Below are 23,119 nucleotides of genomic sequence, written 5' to 3'. Positions count from 1 at the left end.
TATTTCAGACGTATCAACCACCACCAGGAAATAGCACAACAAAGAACTGACTGAAATGCAGACAAAAGACCCCTCATCTCAAGCCAACTGGCTCCTGGTAAAACTGCAATGGTGAGTTTGGGTGCAGATACAGGTCAACAATTATAGCAACAGGCAGAGATGTTGCGCCACTCGCATGACAGCACTTCAAAAACTCTTCTGTCATAGAAAGGGATGTATGAAAACAACACAAACTGCTTGTCATAAAGAGAGGCACTAGAAAAACTTATCAGGTGTCTCGGGCCAATCAGCAAGTAATATTCACTCCCATCTTGATGCAGCTGTACCTGTTAGGCAGCCTTTTCTACCTCAGAGAAATGTTTTTTCTTTTATGGATAACCTCATGCCCAGGTCTCTTCCAAGATCCGGAAACTGTAGGGTACCACCTAGCAGTATTAAAAGTGAGCCTGCTTTTGTTTTTTCTTCTTTTCAGGATGTAGAATACTGGGTCAGAGATGGAAAACTGGGCCTGTCAAAGTTTCCCTACCTCTCTAGATAGGTTGGTTGCTCAATTAAGGCTTAGCTCATGGGAGGCAGTATAACGGTTGAAGCAGATATGGTAACAATCAAAATAAAAACTGTTTACCAGGTCAGTTTATTACTGAAAAAGAAATAACATCTAAAATGTAAGTCCACTAAAACTGAGAAGAATTGTGGTAGTTTCTTTTCTTTTTTTCACAACTATTTTTTATTGAAAACAAGGCATGACATATGAGCGTTCAAGTTGTACACAGGTTGGCAATAATTGGTACATTGCGAGTGATACATTAAAGTATAATCAGTTCAGAATAGCAGTGACAATTTACTATTAAACGCAGTTAGGTCTCTGTGAGAATGTCCTCTCTCGATCCTGGAGGCTCACAAATCTCACCCCTGTGAACATTTCATTGCCCCCATATTTGCGTCCATTTATTCGGGCACCCCCTTGCTTCATATATCGACTTTTCCGTGACCATACACCAGTCCATATCCTTGCCCCAGTCTACAATGTTTGGTGGTCTATGAGCCCTCCACAGTCTTGCACTGTTCCTTTTCGCCACCATCAACCCCAAAGTAACCCACATTCGTTCCCTGGAATTCAGGTCAGTGGGGCCCCACACATTCAGGAGAGCCAATTTTATATTGCAGTCAATCTGCTGCCCCAACGCCTCCTCCATCAAGCGCAATACCGCCTCCCAATATTTCTGGATAAATGTACATTCCCACAGGATGTGGATAAAGGTGCCTCCCAGCCCACATTGTCTAACACAGCCTTCAACTGAATTGTACCCCATGGTGACCATCAGGAGTCCAGACAAGTAGGATCTATGAAGAAGCCTTAGCTGCACCAGGCGGAGTCTGGACGAGATGGCCACCTCCTGAGGGGAGGCCACCGCAGCCAGCCACTCCTCGTCGTCCAGTACCGCCACGTCGTGGTCCCACTTAGCCCTCAAATGAATCAGGGAGTCTATCATGCTATTGGTTAACTTTTTGTAAATAAGCGATATGGCCTTTTCTGGTAGATCACCATCTAGAACCCTGTTTTCGAGTGGGGAGGACTCGGGGAGTGTACTACCCTTAGGAAGAACAGCAAGCAAAGTATGCCTGATTTGGAGATATCTGAAGTGTTCGGACTGGGCTAATTCGTACTCCTGCTGCAGCACTGAAAATGGGACCACCCCACCCGCCTTCCACAAGTCACCCACCCTAGAGATACCTTTGAGGTCCCAGCGATCGAAGCCCTTTGAACGAACCAGTCTGCCCAGCTGCTCATTATGCCAGAGTGGTGTGGCCTGTGTGAGACTCCCCTCCCAACCCAGGCTTTTGGTAGCCGCTTTCCACACATGTGCCACATGTCCTGTCAGGCCTGTCAGAACAGGCTTCAGCAACCGCATATAAAGAGCTCCCTCAAAGCTTCCCCCCGGGAGGAGCCACCTGTCAAGCTGAAAGGCCGGGTGGTATAGAAGTTGAACCCAGCTGGTAAACTCGGGCCAAAGCCCAGTTTGTGGAGGACTGCGAACATGTAGGGCCATTCGATGGTATTGAATGCTGAAGCAGCACCCAGGGATACAACGACGGCGTCTCCTTTGATTGTCTCGGCGCGGCACAGCACTCTGTGGAGCCTGCGCAAATTGAGGGAGGTGTTTTTGGCAGGCATGAATCCCGATTGGTCCGGATGGACCAGCCGTGCGAGGACTCTGAGCAGTCGGAAGGCAAGAACCATCTCTAGTATTTTGGCTTTGCAGTTAAGCAATGAGATGGGTCAGTAAGAGGAACACCTGTTGGCCGGCTTACCCGCTTTATGGATGACTACAATACTGGTGAGCCACTGATCCTCGGGCAAGATACCCCTCTGCCTACTTTCACGGAACATGCCCGTGAGATATGGCACCGTCTTGTCCGCCGTGAGCTTGAACAGCTCGATGGGCAAGCCATTAGGGCCCGACGCTTTCCCCTCACGTAAGTCGTGAATGGCTTTTTTAACCTCCGCAGCTGTGATATCCAAGTCAAGATCAGAGTGCTCCTCTTCAGTGAGAGACAGCAAGGAAATATCGCGTAGAAGCGAGGAAGCCTCTACCTCCGTATGCGGTGTACGGGAAGTATAAAGGGTCTGATAATAATGACCGAATGCGTCCGCAATATTCTGGGGGGCAGTGAGGCGAGAGCCTGTGTCTATCTCAACCACTAGTCGCCGGGCCTGCTCTCTAGCCAGGCCAGCAATTTGCCCACCTTGTCAGCAACGTCATAGACCCTACTAAGTGTGGCCCTATAGTGAGCCTTAGCAGCCTCTGTAGCCACATCAGTGAATTCCTTGACTTTAATGCACAATTTCTGGCGTATCTCCGCCAAGTCGTGCGTCCGAAGTGCATTCTCTAAGTTTAAGATTTCTCCCTCCAAGCGTGTCAGACCCGCAACCTCCTCCTTGCGCTGTCCCGCAATCTGGGCCAAAGTCACCCCCAGCATGACCACTTATAGGCCTCCTGAAGATTTACCACGGAGTCTACCGACCCCACATTCTCCTGAAAGTAAAGGTACGACTCACCCAAAATGGTGACCCTGATTTTGGGATTTATGAGATACCAGGAGTTTATCGGGGCAATGCGGCCAACTGAGGGCTCACCCACTTCTAGGCGGCACAAAATAGGCGAATGGTCGGAGATACCCCTGGCCAGGTGCTGTATTTCTTTTATGTTGTGGAGTTGGTGTGCTAGTGTCAGCACATAATCTATCCGGGACTTGCTGTGGTGTGGGCCTGAGTAGAAGGTGTATTGCTGCTCAGTCGGATGGAGTCCCCTCCAGACATCTACCAGGCCCATCACATCCAGAAAACTGAATACGCATGCGGGAGGGCGGCAGGGCCCTTTGTGGCCACCAGTCGAGGGAATCAGAGACAATAGAATTAAAGTCGCCCCCTATTAGGATTCTGCCATCTGGCAAATCTAAGAGGAGATCCCCGAGGTCAGCAAAAGCCTGAGTGTGCAGTGCCGGCGGAAAGTAGACCGAAAGTAGGTTGAGCATTTGTCCCTCCCAGGTCCCGGAGGCAGCAACATATCTACCCAGGACATTAGTATGAATCGAGTCAATGGTCATGGGGAATGACTTGCGGACCAGTATACCTACTCCCCGCGAGCCAGATCCAAAAGCCGAGTGCGCCACCAGCTGGAAACCCCAACGCGACATGGCCTTGCATGCATTTCCTAGCAAATGTGTCTCTTACAAGAGGACTACATCGGGGGAGTGCCGCTTCAAAAACTGAAGCACTATGCCCCTCATGATCTGGTCGCCCAGCCCGTTAACATTCCACGATAGTAGCTTTAACCCGTTGTTCTGCTTGGGTTTTCTGTTCAGATAGAACACGCTCATCAGAGCCTCTCTAACCCAGCCACCATAATACATCATAATCAATTCCATTGTTTTAATGGTATTCAATTGGGTAGCTTGCTTACAGGGAAGGGCTACCAACAGGCCACTGTATGTATCAACAATAGTGCAAACATATTGACAATTCCTACTCATGGGAAGTGGACCGATGTAATCAATCTGCCAAATTTGAGCGGGCAGTTTCCCGCGATGTAAATGACCTTTAACAATTTGGGGCACCTTGCGCTGTCTGATATGCTGACAAATGGGACAATGTAAAATAACATTTTTGATTAAATCTAGGGGAATATAAATTCCTCGATCAGCAGCCCACCTGCTAGTGGCTTTCTCTCCAAATGTCCTGCCTTCTGGTGGGCCCATTTCGCCAATCCCGCAATATCAGAATCTTGCCTGTCCACCACTGCCTCAGCAATTGACTGCTCTTACCTTCACCAGTTGTGCTCAGCAGTTTTTGTGTGATCGGGTTATAGGACACTGCTTTCCAGTGCCGTTTCGTCCCTATGAACCTTGCTGAACCATCCGTAAACAAGACATGGTTCCTGTCCTCTGCGGACAAATCATCAAAAGGTCTACCCCACTTGACAGGAGACTCCTGTACTAAAGGTACGGAACATTCACTCTCAGTCTCAGTCGATGGAGCTCGCGCCACCTGCTCATGTAAAAATGCAACTCCTTTTTGTCCCACACGTGCCCTGTCTTGTATATACCATTTCCATTTAATCACACTCGCCTCTTGAGCATGTCCAATTCGGTGAGTTTTCGGCGAACTCATAACCCACTGCATGATAGGAATTTCAGGTCGCAAAACTATATCATGTCCCAAAGTCAGCTGCTCGGTATCCACCAGAGCCCAATAACATGCAAGTAACTGTTTCTCAAAAGGTGTATAACGCTCACCAGCATCAGGTAACTTTTTGGTCCAGAAACCCAACGGCACTCTACTCCTACCTTGCTTCTGCCACAAACTCCAATTCGCATAAAGGCCCTGTACAGACACATTCAAATCCACCTCACCATCACGTACGGGCCATAAATCCAAAGCATGCTGAATTGCCTCTTTTGCTAGGTTGAACGCATCTTGCTGTGGTTTATCCCATTCAAATGCATTCTTTTTACGAGTGACACGGTACAAGGGGGCCAATATTTGACTCAAATGAGGAATATGCTGACGCCAAAAACCAAACAAACCAATGAAGCTTTGGGCTTCTTTCCTATTCCTCGGAACTGCAAAATCAAGGATTTTCTGTTTAACCTGAGGGATCACTTCACGGTGCCCTTCATGCCAATTAATACCCAAAAATTTCACATCCTGGGATGGACCTTGTAATTTATCCGGGTTGATTTCCCAACCTTTCTCACACAGGCACTCAATGACTCTGTCCAATTGGGTCTGAACTTCCTCTTGAGTTTCGCCTTGGATCAAAACATCATCAATATAATGACACATCTGAATTTGTGGATGAACCGGTACCTCAGCCAAATGCTCTGCCACCAGCCGGTGACATATCGTAGGACTATGCACATAGCCCTGAGGAAGACTTCTAAACGTCATCTGACGCCCATTCCACGTAAAACTGAACTGTTCCTGACACTCAGGGGCAATCGGAATCGAAAAGAAAGCATTAGCAATATCAATGGACGCATACCATGTACCTGGATGTTTTTGGATTCTTTCAATTAGAGTAATGACATCCGGTACTGCAACGGTCAAAGAGGGTGTGTGTTTGTTCAATTCTCGATAATCAACAGTCATACGCCAAGAATTATCACTCTTACGTACAGGCCAAACAGGATTATTCCAAGCAGAAGTAACTGGGGTTATAACACCTGCATCCACCAACTCCTGAATAGTGGTACTAATCTCCTCATGACCACCTGGAATACGATACTGCTTCTGACAAACCACTTTTGTCGCTTGAGGAACTTTTATGGGGGGCATTCTCAAACGACCAACCCGTATAGGCCTGGACGATATATAATGCGTAGTTCCAAATTGGTACCATCCATCATCTAAATGCAAAGTCATTCCTTTCAAAATATCAATTCCAATTATGAATTCTAAGAGTGTCACCACTAGTACAGAGTATTCTTTTCTAGGGATTCTACCTATTCTCATTTCAAGTAAAGTTTGAACGGCAGGAGTTTCCTTTCCACCCAATCCGGTAATTGTAAAAGGCTGACCAGTAAACTTCTTTGATTTTCCATGAATAAGAGTGGCCTCCGCTCTTGTATCTACCAATGCTCGGGCCCTTTGGATATTACGATGTCTCCAATAAATATCAATATCTACATAGGGTCTATTATCTCTGTGAGCCCATCTGTGTACTGGAGCTTGACCTATTTCCTAGTCATGCTTACTGCATTCTGTGTACCAGGATAAATCAGGATAAAGACTCTCACGTTTCTTAGGTATCGGTACCTCCTGTTCATATCCATTCCCAGCACGAAATGGATTTGTGTCTTCTGCATTGCACTGCTGGTTTCGATCGGCCAAACTATGACGATCCTCTCGCCTTCTCAACTCAGGGGATTGATCCCTATCATCTCTACGTCTGCTGTAAACATAATCATGTCTCCCCCTTTCTCTTTCCTCCTCTCTCTCTCTCTGTCTCTCTCACGACGGGGGGACATATCACGTACATAACGTCGATCATCACGACGAACAGAGCGCCCACGGCGGTCGTCATCACCACTACCGTCAGAACCACCACGATCACACTCAGTCGTCCGAACACGCCGGGCACCCTCCTTCCGATCCAAGCCGCGTTTGCGAAACAACTCCCACAAACGAGCAGTAGTCTCACCGTCAATGTCCTCCCTCCGCACACCATCGGCCAGAAGACCAGAAAAGATATCACGTCTAGTAAGTTTATTGTCACCAGGAGTACGAGTGTCAGGCCGGGACTGACGTTCAGGTTTAAACCACTCACCCAACTCACCGAGTTGGCGTACCGATTCCAGTACCGTAGATAACATGTTACCAGTCTGATTAATCAATAAAGTCATCATGACCTGCTTATAGGCAACAGGGGAAGAACGAATGATGCGATTCCGCACAGAAGATGTCAACAAACCATCAAGCAACCTGTCAGCAGTACCCAGAAAAATTGCCGTTTTCATCACCTCCTCTTTGAGACGTTGTGCAGCGTCGCGCAAAGTATACCACGGTTTGTCATTCACAGGCCAATCAGACTCAGTAGGATACTTTTGACTACAACCCTCAGTCGCCAATTGAAGTAAAGAAATTTGACCACCACCATTATAGTTACGAAAATGATCCTGTACAGTAGAATCCGAACTCAAGGAACAAAACTTCAAACAATCGCCATTATCTAACATAATGCCAGCAGCGCCCAGTTCATAAAGGCGCACCATCCATGTGAGCAAGGCCTCACCAGCTCGCTGCCGAAATCGCTGCAAAATATCACTAATTTCTTGTTGAGTAAAGTCCTCTAAAGAGTCTAAAGAAATACCCTGCGGAGCAGCGGGAGACTGCTGCAACTTCCGACGAAAAACTGGATGTGCCGAGACCGCGGGATGAGCATCACAAGGAGCTCGACCAGTACACGTAGAGGAACAATCAGTGGAAGAAGCATCGACCCCGCTCGAAGGACGAGCGCAATCACGGGGTGCACCATCAGAGGCGCAAGAAGCAGATTTACAAGCACGGCCGGAGCGAGAGGACTCGCGCTTGGCAGACTCCTCACCCGAGGAAGGAGAATCACTCGAGTTCCAGATATTACCATCCCATTCATCAGGATTCCAATCTAGTCCGGCTTTCGCCACGACCAGACGCACCTTTCGCGACGAAACCCGACCACGCCGATTCTTGTATTTATAACGAGCAATTCGCACAGCCGCCCTCTCGGCAATAGTTTGGTACGTCTCAAGTTTGTCAGCAAGCAACTTATTTTGACACCGTAACAAAGTATGAGCATTCTGAATCTCAACAAAGTTCGCTTCCAAATCCTTATGCAAGTTCTGCAACTTCAACAACCTCTCATGGAGAAGCCTGTACGCAGACAGAACAATCCAACCTCTGCGCCCTAAAATGGGAAGCTCATCACCCTTAGATACCGGCGCCTTCTGTAAGCAAGTAATCACATTAGCCGGCTCCGCCAGCTCCAAAAAAGAATTCCAATTCTCACTCAAACCAGTAGAATCAGCCCACTCACGGGCTAAGGCTTCATAAGGCGTTGAATCCCAGCCGGGAATATCAACGGGCAACTTAAAAGTAGATTTTGACTTTCTAGAAAACATCGTGAAAAAGAAAGAAGAAAAGAAAGAAAAAGAAAAGAAAGAAGAAGAAAAACTATACACACAATTATACCACAAATAATATACAAACAAAACCACGCACACGCCGAAAGCAAACACGAGACAACACGACGCACACAGGTTTCGAAAACGGTTCGTGACGCCAAATGTTCTGCTTGGGTTTTCTGTTCAGATAGAACCCGCTCATCAGAGCCTCTCTAACCCAGCCAGAACGTTACCCTCTCCCTAGGGCCTATTCACAACAAGTAACCACAGATATATACCACCTAAGGACAGGGAATTCCTACTATATATACACATATATATATATATATATATATATATATATATATATCCAGACCCCTTACAATACAAGTGGCGGCCTCGCGATCCCAGGCGGACCCAGGACTTCCTACCCAAACGGCAGCCTCAGCCTCGCGGTCCCAGACGGACCCAGGACTTCCTACCCAGACGGCAGCCTCAGCCTCGCGGTCCCAGACGGACCCAGGACTTCCTACCCAGACGGCAGCCTCAGCCTCGCGGTCCCAGACGGACCCAGGACTTCCTACCCAGACGGCAGCCTCAGCCTCACGGTCCCAGACGGACCCAGGACTTCCTACCCAGACGGCAGCCTCAGCCTCACGGTCCCAGACGGACCCAGGACTTTCTACCCAGACGGCAGCCTCAGCCTCACGGTCCCAGACGGACCCAGGACTTCCTACCCGGACGGCAGCCTCAGCCTCACGGTCCCAGACGGACCCAGGACTTCCTACCCAGACGGCAGCCTCAGCCTCACGGTCCCAGACGGACCCAGGACTTCCTACCCAGACGGCAGCCTCAGCCTCACGGTCCCAGACGGACCCAGGACTTCCTACCCAGACGGCAGCCTCAGCCTCACGGTCCCAGACGGACCCAGGACTTCCTACCCAGACGGCAGCCTCAGCACAAGTTCATCCTATGATTACCATAACATATAACAAGGGACTATTTATCAGATCACACAAGAACTGCCAGTTTGAGCACAACCTGTTCTTCTGGTTCGAGGGGCTCCTCTCTCCCTTATTCAGTTACCACTTACCTGATCAGGGTTAACATCTGTTCATGTCAAGTCACAGCTGATTAGAAGAATAGGCTACCCTCTTATACAAGAACACGCAGCACATGTTGATTCACTACAAACTGGGTACTTTATTATTCATTACATACGCAATCACATAACATTACTATGTAACACATAACCTGCAAAGAAAAGTGAAAGATTAGGTTGTACACTCTAATAAGAAAGGGGTCGACATCACCTTAGTCGTGTGTAGCCTGCACTCAATGGTCATCTAGGTTCCCTTCTCGTCTGTGCCTCGGCTCGTCTGGAAGTCACACCTCCGCAGTCACGGATCTGTTCCCTCCTCCCTTCTCCGAGTCACTGGGACCTTTTCCTCATCGGCTACTCTCTCCTCTCTGGCTATTCCGCCTTCAAGTTTTTCGTCTGTCTTCCCTGGAATAAGTAGTAGCTTTACTGCTAACGGCTAGATGCCGCCTACGGGCTGAAGTAAGTGCACCGTATCTGCCTCAGACTTTCACTAATATAGAGGTGCATTTCCTCATGGAAAATTCCGGCCCGTAACCTGCCGCCCACCAAATTCTTGTACCTCCCCGTACCAAGGACACGTTCCCAGCCGGCCGGCCTGATGTAGTGTCTTCGGCATGAAGAAAAATACAATCCTTCGATAAGGGCTGGCCTGAACCGGTTCTCTCCAAGCGAATAACACCTCATAACTAAAACATCACCCTTAACCTAGAAGCATCTCAAGCTGCCGGAGCAGAAAGAAAGATGGAGTCTCTCCCGTTTGAGGCCTACCAGGCCTGAATTCAGCACGGCTCCATGAAATACCCTCACTACAGGACAGGTTATCCCTAATACTAACGAATCTATCCCCTAGGATATGTGTGCAAGCCCTGATCTATGGGGAAGAACACAGGATCATGTCGAAGTGCCTAGTAAATAGGCTCCATTCACTACTCTAACCCTTAGACTTGGATGGTAAGAGACTGAAGTCACAAAAATCACCCGTCAACACAATAGGGCCGGGAAAATCGAGCAGTACACCCGTCTAGTCGTTTTGCCCATATCGTCTTGAGTGGTAAACGATTAATCGTCAGGGGAACCACCCACGAGCCCCCCCAGAAGGAAACACCTCAGCAGACTCTTTCCCCGGCAAGAACCAGGGTACCAAAAGCATGCAATCAGTTATTGCCCTTATACAGAGCAAATCACACGTGGCATACCTGTGAAACAAAAAAACAATAATACAAAATACAAAACAAAACAAAGCCCCCCCCCCCTCACTGCGCCAGAGAAAGCAAATAGAATAATGATCAAACATTGTTTCACAGCGGATCGACTCATGACACAGGAACCCAACACCCCAAAGCCAAAAAACAGACCCCCCCCCCTCTGCCTCCCTGCATGGGGGTGTCAAAACCTCCCGCCCACCCGAATTTGCAGAGCGCCTATCGCCCGCCCCTTAAACTTGTGGGTGCGTGCGTCCAACCGGGCACCCGTCCCTAAGACTAAGGCAACTGGTAAACATATTGTTAGATCAAAGAAGGAAATACTATGGCACCCCAATGTCCATTGCACTGTGTGTCCAGTATTAAGAAGTCCCAGAACCACAGTTCCATAGCGAGTTCGATCGCCAGGAGGGCAGTGACCCCACTCCACTCAGTCGGCAAAGAGGCAAATGACCACCTGTTGGAAATACCCCACTCCCACACCGGTAAGGGTTGGTGGTAACGGAGTCTTTCCAGGACATACAGTGGTAGCTTGGCTCGAGTGGTCAGGAATCAGGCACCGTGCTAAGCATACGTCACACCCATACAATAACCATGCGTGCATCCGTTACAAAAACGACTCTACACCGTAAAAATTATGAAAATATCTCTCTTTATCTTCTTTTTCTCTTAGTTGCTGATTAGATAAATAAATAACACAATCACAATATACAAGGCTTTTTAAATAGTGCAGGTCAAATAAATACTGTCTTAATGATTCAATAAATAGGGGTGATCATAAATAAGGAAGGCATAAATATAAGTGCAATACATACAGGCAATTAAATATTCTGAGGCAATAAATACTGCAAACCAATAAATATTGTGCAACAATAAATACTGTGGAACAATAAATACAGTGAAGCAATAAATAGGTTAAATACAATAAATACAGTGCCCTCAATAAATAATTAAAAGCTGACAGTGACACTTATAGAATCAGATCACATTTAGATTTCTATGGGCTGATTTGGCCCAGGCACAGCTTGTGGGGATGTGGAAGGCTTGAGGGTGTCTACTCCCTGGCTTGGACAAGGCTGAGGCCTAAACTGAGGTAGATCAAGGGGGGAATACCAGAGACCTGGCTCTCTCACTCTACACAACCCCTCTGAATTAGTCTCAGCTCACCCCTGGCACAGTCCAGCTGGTTCCAGCACCTCTCTAACCCCTAGAGTAGTCTCTTAGGATTCCACAGGGCCTTTGGCGCCCTCTATTCCACTTACTGCCCTTTTTCTGAAGCTCCGACGCCGCTGGAGTCGTGTCGACGCCGTGAGGCGGTTCCGGTTCGATGTCGGCGGCCTCGGCGCAATGTCAGTTCTTGACGACGCCGGTAGGCGGTTCCGGTTCGATGTCGGCGGCCTCGGCTCGATCTCGACCTCCGATTCGATGGCGTCGGGCAGTCTTGGCTCGATGTCGACTTTGGGCGGCTCCGGTCCGATGGCGACCTCAGTTTCGATGACGTCGGCCGGCCTTGGCTCGATGTCGACTTCCGGCGGCTCCGGAGTGCGATCTCCACTCCCGACCTCCGGTGCTCCTCTCCTCAGGTTCCGGCGACTCCGGAGTGCGATCTCCACTCCCGACCTCCGGTGCTCCTCTCCTCAGGTTCCGGCGACTCCGGAGTGCGATCTCCACTCCCGACCTCCGGCACGCTTCACCTCGGTCTCCGGCGACTCCGGAGGGCGGACTTCACTCCCCCGTTGACGCCGCTCACTCGACCTCGGGTGACTTCCTCCTCGACCTCTGGTACTCTCTACGACCTTCGTCGGCGCCCTCTCTCGACCTCTGGCGGCTCCGGGTACGACGTCTGCTTTTCCAGTCAGCGCCGCTTCTCCACCTCGGGCTCCAGGTCTCCAGGCTACTCGACGTCGGACTCCAGGGAAACCAGTATCCAGGTCAGGATCTTGCTGTTCTTGGATTCTAAGGCCTGTTCCTGCTGTCCAGGTCCTTAGGATGGTTTTTTTCTTGCTTCTTCCCACACAGGGCTCCAGGCTGGGCTCAGTCAGTAGGGACTAGTATCAAGGGTGGGTTTATGGACCCCACTCCAGGCACAAGTTTCCACCCCTGCTGCCTCACTCCTTCCTCCTTCAGGTTTCTGCTGCTCACTCTTCACCAGTCAGGTGCCAACTGCCAGCTCCAACTGCCAACTCTCTGTCTTAGCTTCCCAACATTCTAAACCGCCTCCAACTGTCACAGGGCTCTGGAATGTTCTGGAAGGTGCTAGTAGGTTCCAGTGGATGCTGGTGATGTCACAGGTGGCCACCATTTTGTGCTCCAGGCCCTCAGACAGAAGTTTCAGGGGTAGATAAAATGGCTCCCTGAATCTGCAGCAACACTAAAAAGTCTGGTGGTTCCCAAAAAGGAAAAATTCAAACAGGGTTTGAGGCAAAAGTGGGACAAAATAAATAATGATGAGGAGGGACCACCCAAAGGGCTGACAGGTCTAACACGCGTCCCCCCCAGCTGAAAGTGGGGAGAGCTACCCAACCCCTTGGGAGTTCTCATCACTAAGGCGGAAATACCTTGAGAGACCGTCTGCATTGGCGTGGTCCACTCCAGGCCGATGTTCCACCTGAAAGTCCATTCCCTGTAGGGAAATAGACCACCTCAACAACTTGGGATTCTCCCCCTTCATCTGCATCAGCCAACGAAGGGGTCTGTGGTCGGTCTGAACCAGGAAGTGCGAGCCAAACAGGTATGGCCGCAACTTCTTCAGAGCCCATACCACTGCAAAGGCTTCACGCTCTATTGCACTCCACTTCTGTTCCCTGGGGAGTAGTCTCCGGGATAGGAAGACCACGGGTTGATCCAGACCCTCTTCGTTGAGTTGCGATAACACTGCCCCAATGCCATGTTCTGATGCATCTGTCTGGACAATGAACTCCTTGGAAAAGTCTGGGGCCCTTACGACCGGGGCCTCGCACATGGCTTTCTTCAATCTCACAAAGGCCTGCTGACAAGCCTCCGTCCAGACTACCCGTCGAGGTTGTTTCTTGGACGTGAGCTCCGTGAGGGGGGCTACGATGGTACCGTACCCCTTCACGAAGTGGCGGTAGTATCCCGTGAGGCCCAGAAAGGCTCGGACCTCAGTCTGTGTTTTGGGGGGTTCCCAGGCCATGATGGCCTCGATCTTCGCCTGGAGGGGTTGCACCGCTCCCCTACCCACCAAGTGTCCAAGGTACACTACCGACCCCTGCCCTATCTGGCACTTGCTGGCCTTGATCGTCAATCCAGCTTGTCTCAGGGCCTGGAGAACAGCTTGCAGGTGACGCAAGTGATCCTCCCAGCTGTTACTGAAGACGGCTATGTCATCCAGATAAGCAGCAGAGAAACTCTCCATTCCGGTGAGGATCTGGTTTACCAGGCGCTGAAACGTGGCAGGTGCGTTCTTGAGCCCAAAGGGCATCACACAGAACTGGTAGTGGCCATTGGGCGTGGAGAAGGCTGACCTTTCCCTTGCTCCATCAGTCAAAGAGATCTGCCAGTACCCAGAAGTAAGGTCAAAGGTACTTAGATATTGGGCAGCTCCCAGCCGGTCAATCAATTCATCCGCCCTAGGGATCGGATGAGCATCAGTTTTGGTCACTGAATTCAGTCCCCGGTAGTCCACACAGAACCTCAGTTCCGGTTGGGCACCCGGTGGTGCAGCTTTAGGTACTAACACCACCGGACTGGACCAGGGGCTGCTAGAAGGTTCGATCACTCCTAGCTCCAGCATCTTAGTGACTTCACTGTGAATGCTGGCCTTCACCTTGTCTGACATCCGGTAGATCTTGGACTTCACAGGTGGGCTGTCTCCTGTGTCCACATCATGGACGCACAGGTGAGTCCTACCCGGGACAAGGGAGAACAACGAAGAGTACTGTCCCAGGACCTGGCGACAGTCCTCCTGCCGTTCAGGAGTTAGAGATGGGGAGAGAATCACTCCCTCCACCGACCCATCCTTTTCTTGAGACGCAAACAAATCGGGGAGAGGCTCGCTTTCCGCGTCCTCTGCTCCGTCAGTCACCATCATCAAGATGACTTCGGGCCTCTCGTGGTGGGGTTTGAGGCGGTTGGCGTGCAGCACCCGTAGGGGCTGACGAGGGGTCTTCAGGTCCACCAAGTAGGTAGCCTTACCCTTCTTCTCCAACACCTCAAAGGGTCCTGACCAGCGATCCTGGAGGGCGCTAAGCTCTCCTGGTTCGATCACCCACACCTTCTGGCCAGGCTCCAACTCCATCGGGTGAGCATTGTGGTCATACCACGCCTTCATCACTGCTTGGCTGGCTTCCAAGTTGTCAGAAGCTTGCTTCCACAACTTAGCCATTTGGCTCCGGAAGGCCAGCATGTAGCTCACCACGTCCTGGGGAAGCTTTCTGGGAGTTCTTTCCCATCCGTCTCTCACCAGGTTGAGAGGTCCACGTACATGGTGCCCATATAAAAGCTCGAAGGTGCTGCAGCCCACTCCCTTCTGTGGCACTTCCCTGTAAGAAAAGAGTAGGCAGGGTAGGAGGACGTCCCATTTCCTCCGCAGGCTTTCAGGCAGACTTCTGATCATGCCCTTCAAGGTTTTGTTAAACCTCTCCACCAGACCATTGGTCTGGGGGTGGTAAGGAGTGGTGAACCGGTATGTCACTCCACACTCCTTCCACATCGCCCGCATGTACGCTGACATGAAGTTGGTCCCCCTGTCGGACACAACTTCCTTGGGAAAACCCACTCGGGTAAAGATTCCCATCAGGGCCCTAGCCACAACAGGTGCTGTTATGGTCCTCAGAGGTATTGCCTCTGGGTACCGTGTGGCATGATCCACCAGAACCAGGATAAACCTGTGACCAGCTGACGTTGGCGGATCTAACGGACCCACAATGTCGATGCCCACCCTTTCAAAGGGGGTGCTAACGACAGGAAGGGGTTCCAGGGGAGCTTTCAGCTTCACCCCTGTTTTCCCACTGGCTTGGCAAGACACACATGTCCGGCAGTAGGTATCGGACGACACTTTCATTTGAGGCCAATAAAAGTGTGGGACAAGACGGGCGAAGGTCTTGTCTTGCCTCAGGTGTCCTGCCAATGGGATCTCGTGAGCCAATTCCAGAAGGAAGGCTCGATAACGTTGAGGGACTACCAAGGCTCGTGACGATCCGTGTAGGGGTGCCTTGGGTTCACTGTAGAGGAGGCCATCCTCCCAGTAAACACTGTAGTTCCCTTCAACGTTCCTTGCTGCCTGGGCTTCGGCCTGCCGCCTCAGCCCCTCAAGGGCAGGGCACTCCCTCTGGCCCTGGCAGAATTCCTCCCTGGACGGGCCTCCCTCCACGTGCCACTCGGCCGGGATGGGTAGGTCCTCCAGTTTGGTAACATCCCCCACCGCAGACTCCTGGTCCACCACCTCCGGTGGCCTATCCGTCCTACGGGGTGTGGACGCCGAGGCAGGCTCCTCCTGTCCTCGGTTCTTCCCTTGACTGGCAGCTGGCTGGGCCTTTGTTCCAGGCTCCAGCCGAAACGAACTCCCTCTCCGGGTAGTCGCGGACCTTGTGCTCACACAGGCCCAGTCAGGTGAACCCAGCATCTCAGTGTGAGTCCGGTATTCCACCTCCTTCCAAGCGTTGTGCTCCATGTCATTCCCCAGCAGACAATCGACTGGCACGGCAGGGCTTACGGCAACTCGAAGTGAACCTGGAACCCCCCCCCCATTCAAAGGGAACCTCAGCCACTGGATAGTGGCCTGTTCTGCCGTCAGCCATCGCGGCTGGGTGGAGTACATCGGGAATTACCTGCTCTGGAGACACCAGTTGACTACGTACCATAGTCATACTGGCTCCTGTGTCTCTCAGAGCCTCCCCTCTTTGGCCGTTGATGGTGACCCACTGCCCATACTTTACGGTATTTGCGGGCACCTGGATCTTAGGAACCATCTCCCGTTCTCCCAGGGACACTAAAGTGACACCCGCCCACTCCCTTCCCTTAGTTAAGGGCATCTCCTCCCCGAGCACTACACTAGCTACTCCGGGGGTCTTTCCTCCAATGGGAGGGGGTGGTCGTTTCAGGCATTTCGGATCCCCCTTATAGTGTCCAACGCCACCGCACTCGTAGCAATGGACAACCCTTGGCTGCTGACTCTGGCCAGGATTAGGGTTTCTGGGTGGGTTAGCCCTAGGGGTGAATCCTGTTCCCTTCCCTTGGAAGTTATTTTGGGGGCCTTTGGAGAACTCCTTTTTCTTTTCCCCTCCCTCTTTCTTCTGGGGGGCGCCCTGTCCGGCCTTTTGAGTATCCCCTCCAGTCCCCCTTGTGGACACCCGGGTACTAGCCCAAATGTCCGCCTCCTCAGCAAGCTTCCGGGGACTGGTCAGCTTGCTATCCACCAGGTGTTGACGCAGTTCAGGGAAACATTTCTCGAGCAGGTGTTCCTTCAGTACTAGGTCAAACAACCCCTCGTAGTTCCTCACTTCACTGCCCTGAATCCAACCCTCTAGTGCCTTCTTTGCATAGTCCAGGAAGTCCACCCAATTCTGTGTGCCCAGTTTGTGACTACCCCTGAACTTCTGTCTGTACTTTTCGGGTGTTAGTCCAAACTTTCTTATGAGCGCCAGCTTCATGGTGGGGTAGTGGGTCTGCTCATCCTCCTCGAGGGCATATAATGCATCCCTACCAGCTGGAGGCATGTACTTGTACAATCCCGCTCCCCAGTACTTCTCTGGAACCCCATGGGCCCTTAACGAGACCTCATAGGCCGCTAGCCACTTGGCAATATCGTCGCCCACTCCATAGCTAGCTACTATGTCCTTTGGCAGGTAGGGTTTGGGTTCCCTGGTGTACTCTCGTTCTTCGCTGCCACCGTTAGGTACAGGGTGTGCCCCGATTCTCAGGATCTGAAGATCTATCTCTTTCAGCCTTATCTCATGAGCCATCCTCTGTTCCTCTTTCTCTTTCTCCAGCCTTGCTAAGTCCCAGGTGAGCTGTCTTTTCTCCCTCCGGTCTGTTAACTCCACTTCAGACAAGCCACCGCTAGAGGCACTGCTGCCCTTCCTGGAAAGTGTCCTGGGCCCCGCTGACAGGTTCCCCACCTCAGGTTGGTACAAACCAGCTCCCTCACTGTCGGGCTCTCTGTCCCTGTCCTCCTCCTCAGCCTTGCTTTCTCGGCGTGCCTCCCCCCAAGCCCATAAGCTGGTTTGGAGTGCACCCTTCTTTGCTCCTGGGGGACAGTACACCCCCTCCCGCTGGCAAAACTCCCTGAGTTGGGCCACAGTGTACGTTTCTAAATTCTCCAGTACAAACTCCATCTTGCCCACTCAGGTCAGAGGACAGCTATTTGCAGTAACAATGCAGGGGGGTACCTTATATAATACCTCCTCCCACCACCAGAGTAAATTTGGAAAAAACAAAAACCCACAATTAGGAAGGCCGCTTTGAGAAAACTCCCGGTGTAGGCCTATGGACTACCCACAGTTATTGTTGAGTATACGTAAGCACAGCTCTATCCCACCACTGAACACCAATTAATGTTGGAAATACCCCACTCCCACACCGGTAAGGGTTGGTGGTAACGGAGTCTTTCCAGGACATACAGTGGTAGCTTGGCTCGAGTGGTCAGGAATCAGGCACCGTGCTAAGCATACGTCACACCCATACAATAACCATGCGTGCATCCGTTCCAAAAACGACTCTACACCGTAAAAATTATGAAAATATCTCTCTTTATCTTCTTTTTCTCTTAGTTGCTGATTAGATAAATAAATAACACAATCACAATATACAAGGCTTTTTAAATAGTGCAGGTCAAATAAATACTGTCTTAATGATTCAATAAATAGGGGTGATCATAAATAAGGAAGGCATAAATATAAGTGCAATACATACAGGCAATTAAATATTCTGAGGCAATAAATACTGCAAACCAATAAATATTGTGCAACAATAAATACTGTGGAACAATAAATACAGTGAAGCAATAAATAGGTTAAATACAATAAATACAGTGCCCTCAATAAATAATTGAAAGCTGACAGTGACACTTATAGAATCAGATCACATTTAGATTTCTATGGGCTGATTTGGCCCAGGCACAGCTTGTGGGGATGTGGAAGGCTTGAGGGTGTCTACTCCCTGGCTTGGACAAGGCTGAGGCCTAAACTGAGGTAGATCAAGGGGGGAATACCAGAGACCTGGCTCTCTCACTCTACACAACCCCTCTGAATTAGTCTCAGCTCACCCCTGGCACAGTCCAGCTGGTTCCAGCACCTCTCTAACCCCTAGAGTAGTCTCTTAGGATTCCACAGGGCCTTTGGCGCCCTCTATTCCACTTACTGCCCTTTTTCTGAAGCTCCGACGCCGCTGGAGTCGTGTCGACGCCGTGAGGCGGTTCCGGTTCGATGTCGGCGGCCTCGGCGCAATGTCAGTTCTTGACGACGCCGGTAGGCGGTTCCGGTTCGATGTCGGCGGCCTCGGCTCGATCTCGACCTCCGATTCGATGGCGTCGGGCAGTCTTGGCTCGATGTCAACTTCCGGCGGCTCCGGAGTGCGATCTCCACTCCCGACCTCCGGTGCTCCTCTCCTCAGGTTCCGGCGACTCCGGAGTGCGATCTCCACTCCCGACCTCCGGTGCTCCTCTCCTCAGGTTCCGGCGACTCCGGAGTGCGATCTCCACTCCCGACCTCCGGCACGCTTCACCTCGGTCTCCGGTACAAAAGGGGGTGGTGATGGACAGAGCATCAGAACCAATCAAACACTCACACCCAGTCAACAGATCTGGGTTTGATCCATCACCGTTCTTTAGCCCACTCTGCCACCCCAGTTCAGACATGGCCATATGCAAATCAGTTTGACCCTGTGCCTCATGGGAACAGTCCAGCCCGAACTGCCAAGCCATGCCTTCCCTGGACCGGAAACAAGCTTCCTAGGACCGGTTTCTGGCATTTCAGCCGTCTTCAGCCAGGCTTGCTTGAATCCAGTGGCAAAGTGAGCAAGGGACTCACGTCTGAGCATACCCTGCCAACTTATGGCGAACAAAGCGGTACAAAAGGGGGTGGTGATGGACAGAGCATCAGAACCAATCAAACACTCACACCCAGTCAACAGATCTGGGTTTGATCCATCACCGTTCTTTAGCCCACTCTGCCACCCCAGTTCAGACATGGCCATATGCAAATCAGTTTGACCCTGTGCCTCATGGGAACAGTCCAGCCCGAACTGCCAAGCCATGCCTTCCCTGGACCGGAAACAAGCTTCCTAGGACCGGTTTCTGGCATTTCAGCCGTCTTCAGCCAGGCTTGCTTGAATCCAGTGGCAAAGTGAGCAAGGGACTCACGTCTGAGCATACCCTGCCAACTTATGGCGAACAAAGCGGTACAAAAGGGGGTGGTGATGGACAGAGCATCAGAACCAATCAAACACTCACACCCAGTCAACAGATCTGGGTTTGATCCATCACCGTTCTTTAGCCCACTCTGCCACCCCAGTTCAGACATGGCCATATGCAAATCAGTTTGACCCTGTGCCTCATGGGAACAGTCCAGCCCGAACTGCCAAGCCATGCCTTCCCTGGACCGGAAACAAGCTTCCTAGGACCGGTTTCTGGCATTTCAGCCGTCTTCAGCCAGGCTTGCTTGAATCCAGTGGCAAAGTGAGCAAGGGACTCACGTCTGAGCATACCCTGCCAACTTATGGCGAACAAAGCGGTACAAAAGGGGGTGGTGATGGACAGAGCATCAGAACCAATCAAACACTCACACCCAGTCAACAGATCTGGGTTTGATCCATCACCGTTCTTTAGCCCACTCTGCCACCCGGGCTAAAGAACGGTGATGGATCAAACCCAGATCTGTTGACTGGGTGTGAGTGTTTGATTGGTTCTTATGCTCCGTCCATCACCACCCCCTTTTGTACCGCTTTGTTCGCCATAAGTTGGCAGGGTATGCTCAGACGTGAGTCCCTTGCTCACTTTGCCACTGGATTCAAGCAAGCCTGGCTGAAGACGGCTGAAATGCCAGAAACCGGTCCTAGGAAGCTTGTTTCCGGTCCAGGGAAGGCATGGCTTGGCAGTTCGGGCTGGACTGTTCCCATGAGGCACAGGGTCAGACTGATTTGCATATGGCCATGTCTGAACTGGGGTGGCAGAGTGGGCTAAAGAACGGTGATGGATCAAACCCAGATCTGTTCACTGGGTGTGAGTGTTTGATTGGTTCTTATGCTTCGTCCATCACCACCCCCTTTTGTACCGCTTTGTTCGCCATAAGTTGGCAGGGTATGCTCAGACGTGAGTCCCTTGCTCACTTTGCCACTGGATTCAAGCAAGCCTGGCTGAAGACGGCTGAAATGCCAGAAACCGGTCCTAGGAAGCTTGTTTCCGGTCCAGGGAAGGCATGGCTTGGCAGTTCGGGCTGGACTGTTCCCATGAGGCACAGGGTCAGACTGATTTGCATATGGCCATGTCTGAACTGGGGTGGCAGAGTGGGCTAAAGAACGGTGATGGATCAAACCCAGATCTGTTGACTGGGTGTGAGTGTTTGATTGGTTCTTATGCTCCGTCCATCACCACCCCCTTTTGTACCGCTTTGTTCGCCATAAGTTGGCAGGGTATGCTCAGACGTGAGTCCCTTGCTCACTTTGCCACTGGATTCAAGCAAGCCTGGCTGAAGACGGCTGAAATGCCAGAAACCGGTCCTAGGAAGCTTGTTTCCGGTCCAGGGAAGGCATGGCTTGGCAGTTCGGGCTGGACTGTTCCCATGAGGCACAGGGTCAGACTGATTTGCATATGGCCATGTCTGAACTGGGGTGGCAGAGTGGGCTAAAGAACGGTGATGGATCAAACCCAGATCTGTTGACTGGGTGTGAGTGTTTGATTGGTTCTTATGCTCCGTCCATCACCACCCCCTTTTGTACCGCTTTGTTCGCCATAAGTTGGCAGGGTATGCTCAGACGTGAGTCCCTTGCTCACTTTGCCACTGGATTCAAGCAAGCCTGGCTGAAGACGGCTGAAATGCCAGAAACCGGTCCTAGGAAGCTTGTTTCCGGTCCAGGGAAGGCATGGCTTGGCAGTTCGGGCTGGACTGTTCCCATGAGGCACAGGGTCAGACTGATTTGCATATGGCCATGTCTGAACTGGGGTGGCAGAGTGGGCTAAAGAACGGTGATGGATCAAACCCAGATCTGTTGACTGGGTGTGAGTGTTTGATTGGTTCTTATGCTCCGTCCATCACCACCCCCTTTTGTACCGCTTTGTTCGCCATAAGTTGGCAGGGTATGCTCAGACGTGAGTCCCTTGCTCACTTTGCCACTGGATTCAAGCAAGCCTGGCTGAAGACGGCTGAAATGCCAGAAACCGGTCCTAGGAAGCTTGTTTCCGGTCCAGGGAAGGCATGGCTTGGCAGTTCGGGCTGGACTGTTCCCATGAGGCACAGGGTCAGACTGATTTGCATATGGCCATGTCTGAACTGGGGTGGCAGAGTGGGCTAAAGAACGGTGATGGATCAAACCCAGATCTGTTGACTGGGTGTGAGTGTTTGATTGGTTCTTATGCTCCGTCCATCACCACCCCCTTTTGTACCGCTTTGTTCGCCATAAGTTGGCAGGGTATGCTCAGACGTGAGTCCCTTGCTCACTTTGCCACTGGATTCAAGCAAGCCTGGCTGAAGACGGCTGAAATGCCAGAAACCGGTCCTAGGAAGCTTGTTTCCGGTCCAGGGAAGGCATGGCTTGGCAGTTCGGGCTGGACTGTTCCCATGAGGCACAGGGTCAGACTGATTTGCATATGGCCATGTCTGAACTGGGGTGGCAGAGTGGGCTAAAGAACGGTGGTGGATCAAACCCAGATCTGTTGACTGGGTGTGAGTGTTTGATTGGTTCTTATGCTCCGTCCATCACCACCCCCTTTTGTACCGCTTTGTTCGCCATAAGTTGGCAGGGTATGCTCAGACGTGAGTCCCTTGCTCACTTTGCCACTGGATTCAAGCAAGCCTGGCTGAAGACGGCTGAAATGCCAGAAACCGGTCCTAGGAAGCTTGTTTCCGGTCCAGGGAAGGCATGGCTTGGCAGTTCGGGCTGGACTGTTCCCATGAGGCACAGGGTCAGACTGATTTGCATATGGCCATGTCTGAACTGGGGTGGCAGAGTGGGCTAAAGAACGGTGATGGATCAAACCCAGATCTGTTGACTGGGTGTGAGTGTTTGATTGGTTCTTATGCTCCGTCCATCACCACCCCCTTTTGTACCGCTTTGTTCGCCATAAGTTGGCAGGGTATGCTCAGACGTGAGTCCCTTGCTCACTTTGCCACTGGATTCAAGCAAGCCTGGCTGAAGACGGCTGAAATGCCAGAAACCGGTCCTAGGAAGCTTGTTTCCGGTCCAGGGAAGGCATGGCTTGGCAGTTCGGGCTGGACTGTTCCCATGAGGCACAGGGTCAGACTGATTTGCATATGGCCATGTCTGAACTGGGGTGGCAGAGTGGGCTAAAGAACGGTGATGGATCAAACCCAGATCTGTTGACTGGGTGTGAGTGTTTGATTGGTTCTTATGCTCCGTCCATCACCACCCCCTTTTGTATCACCTCGGTCTCCGGCGACTCCGGAGGGCGGACTTCACTCCCCCGTTGACGCCGCTCACTCGACCTCGGGTGACTTCCTCCTCGACCTCTGGTACTCTCTACGACCTTCGTCGGCGCCCT

General features: G+C 51.2%; 1 protein-coding gene across 4 annotated transcripts in view; it reads right to left on the bottom strand.

The window, feature by feature from the left end:
- STK36 (serine/threonine kinase 36) overlaps positions 1-23,119 on the bottom strand; it is a 290,182-nt gene that overhangs the window by 193,387 nt on the left and 73,676 nt on the right. The window lies entirely within an intron of this gene.

Source organism: Triturus cristatus, chromosome 7, assembly GCF_964204655.1.
Source record: "Triturus cristatus chromosome 7, aTriCri1.1, whole genome shotgun sequence".
Taxonomy (NCBI): domain Eukaryota; kingdom Metazoa; phylum Chordata; class Amphibia; order Caudata; family Salamandridae; genus Triturus; species Triturus cristatus.
The sequence above is the reverse complement of the archived record's forward strand: the minus strand, read 5'-3'. Positions and strand labels throughout refer to the sequence as shown.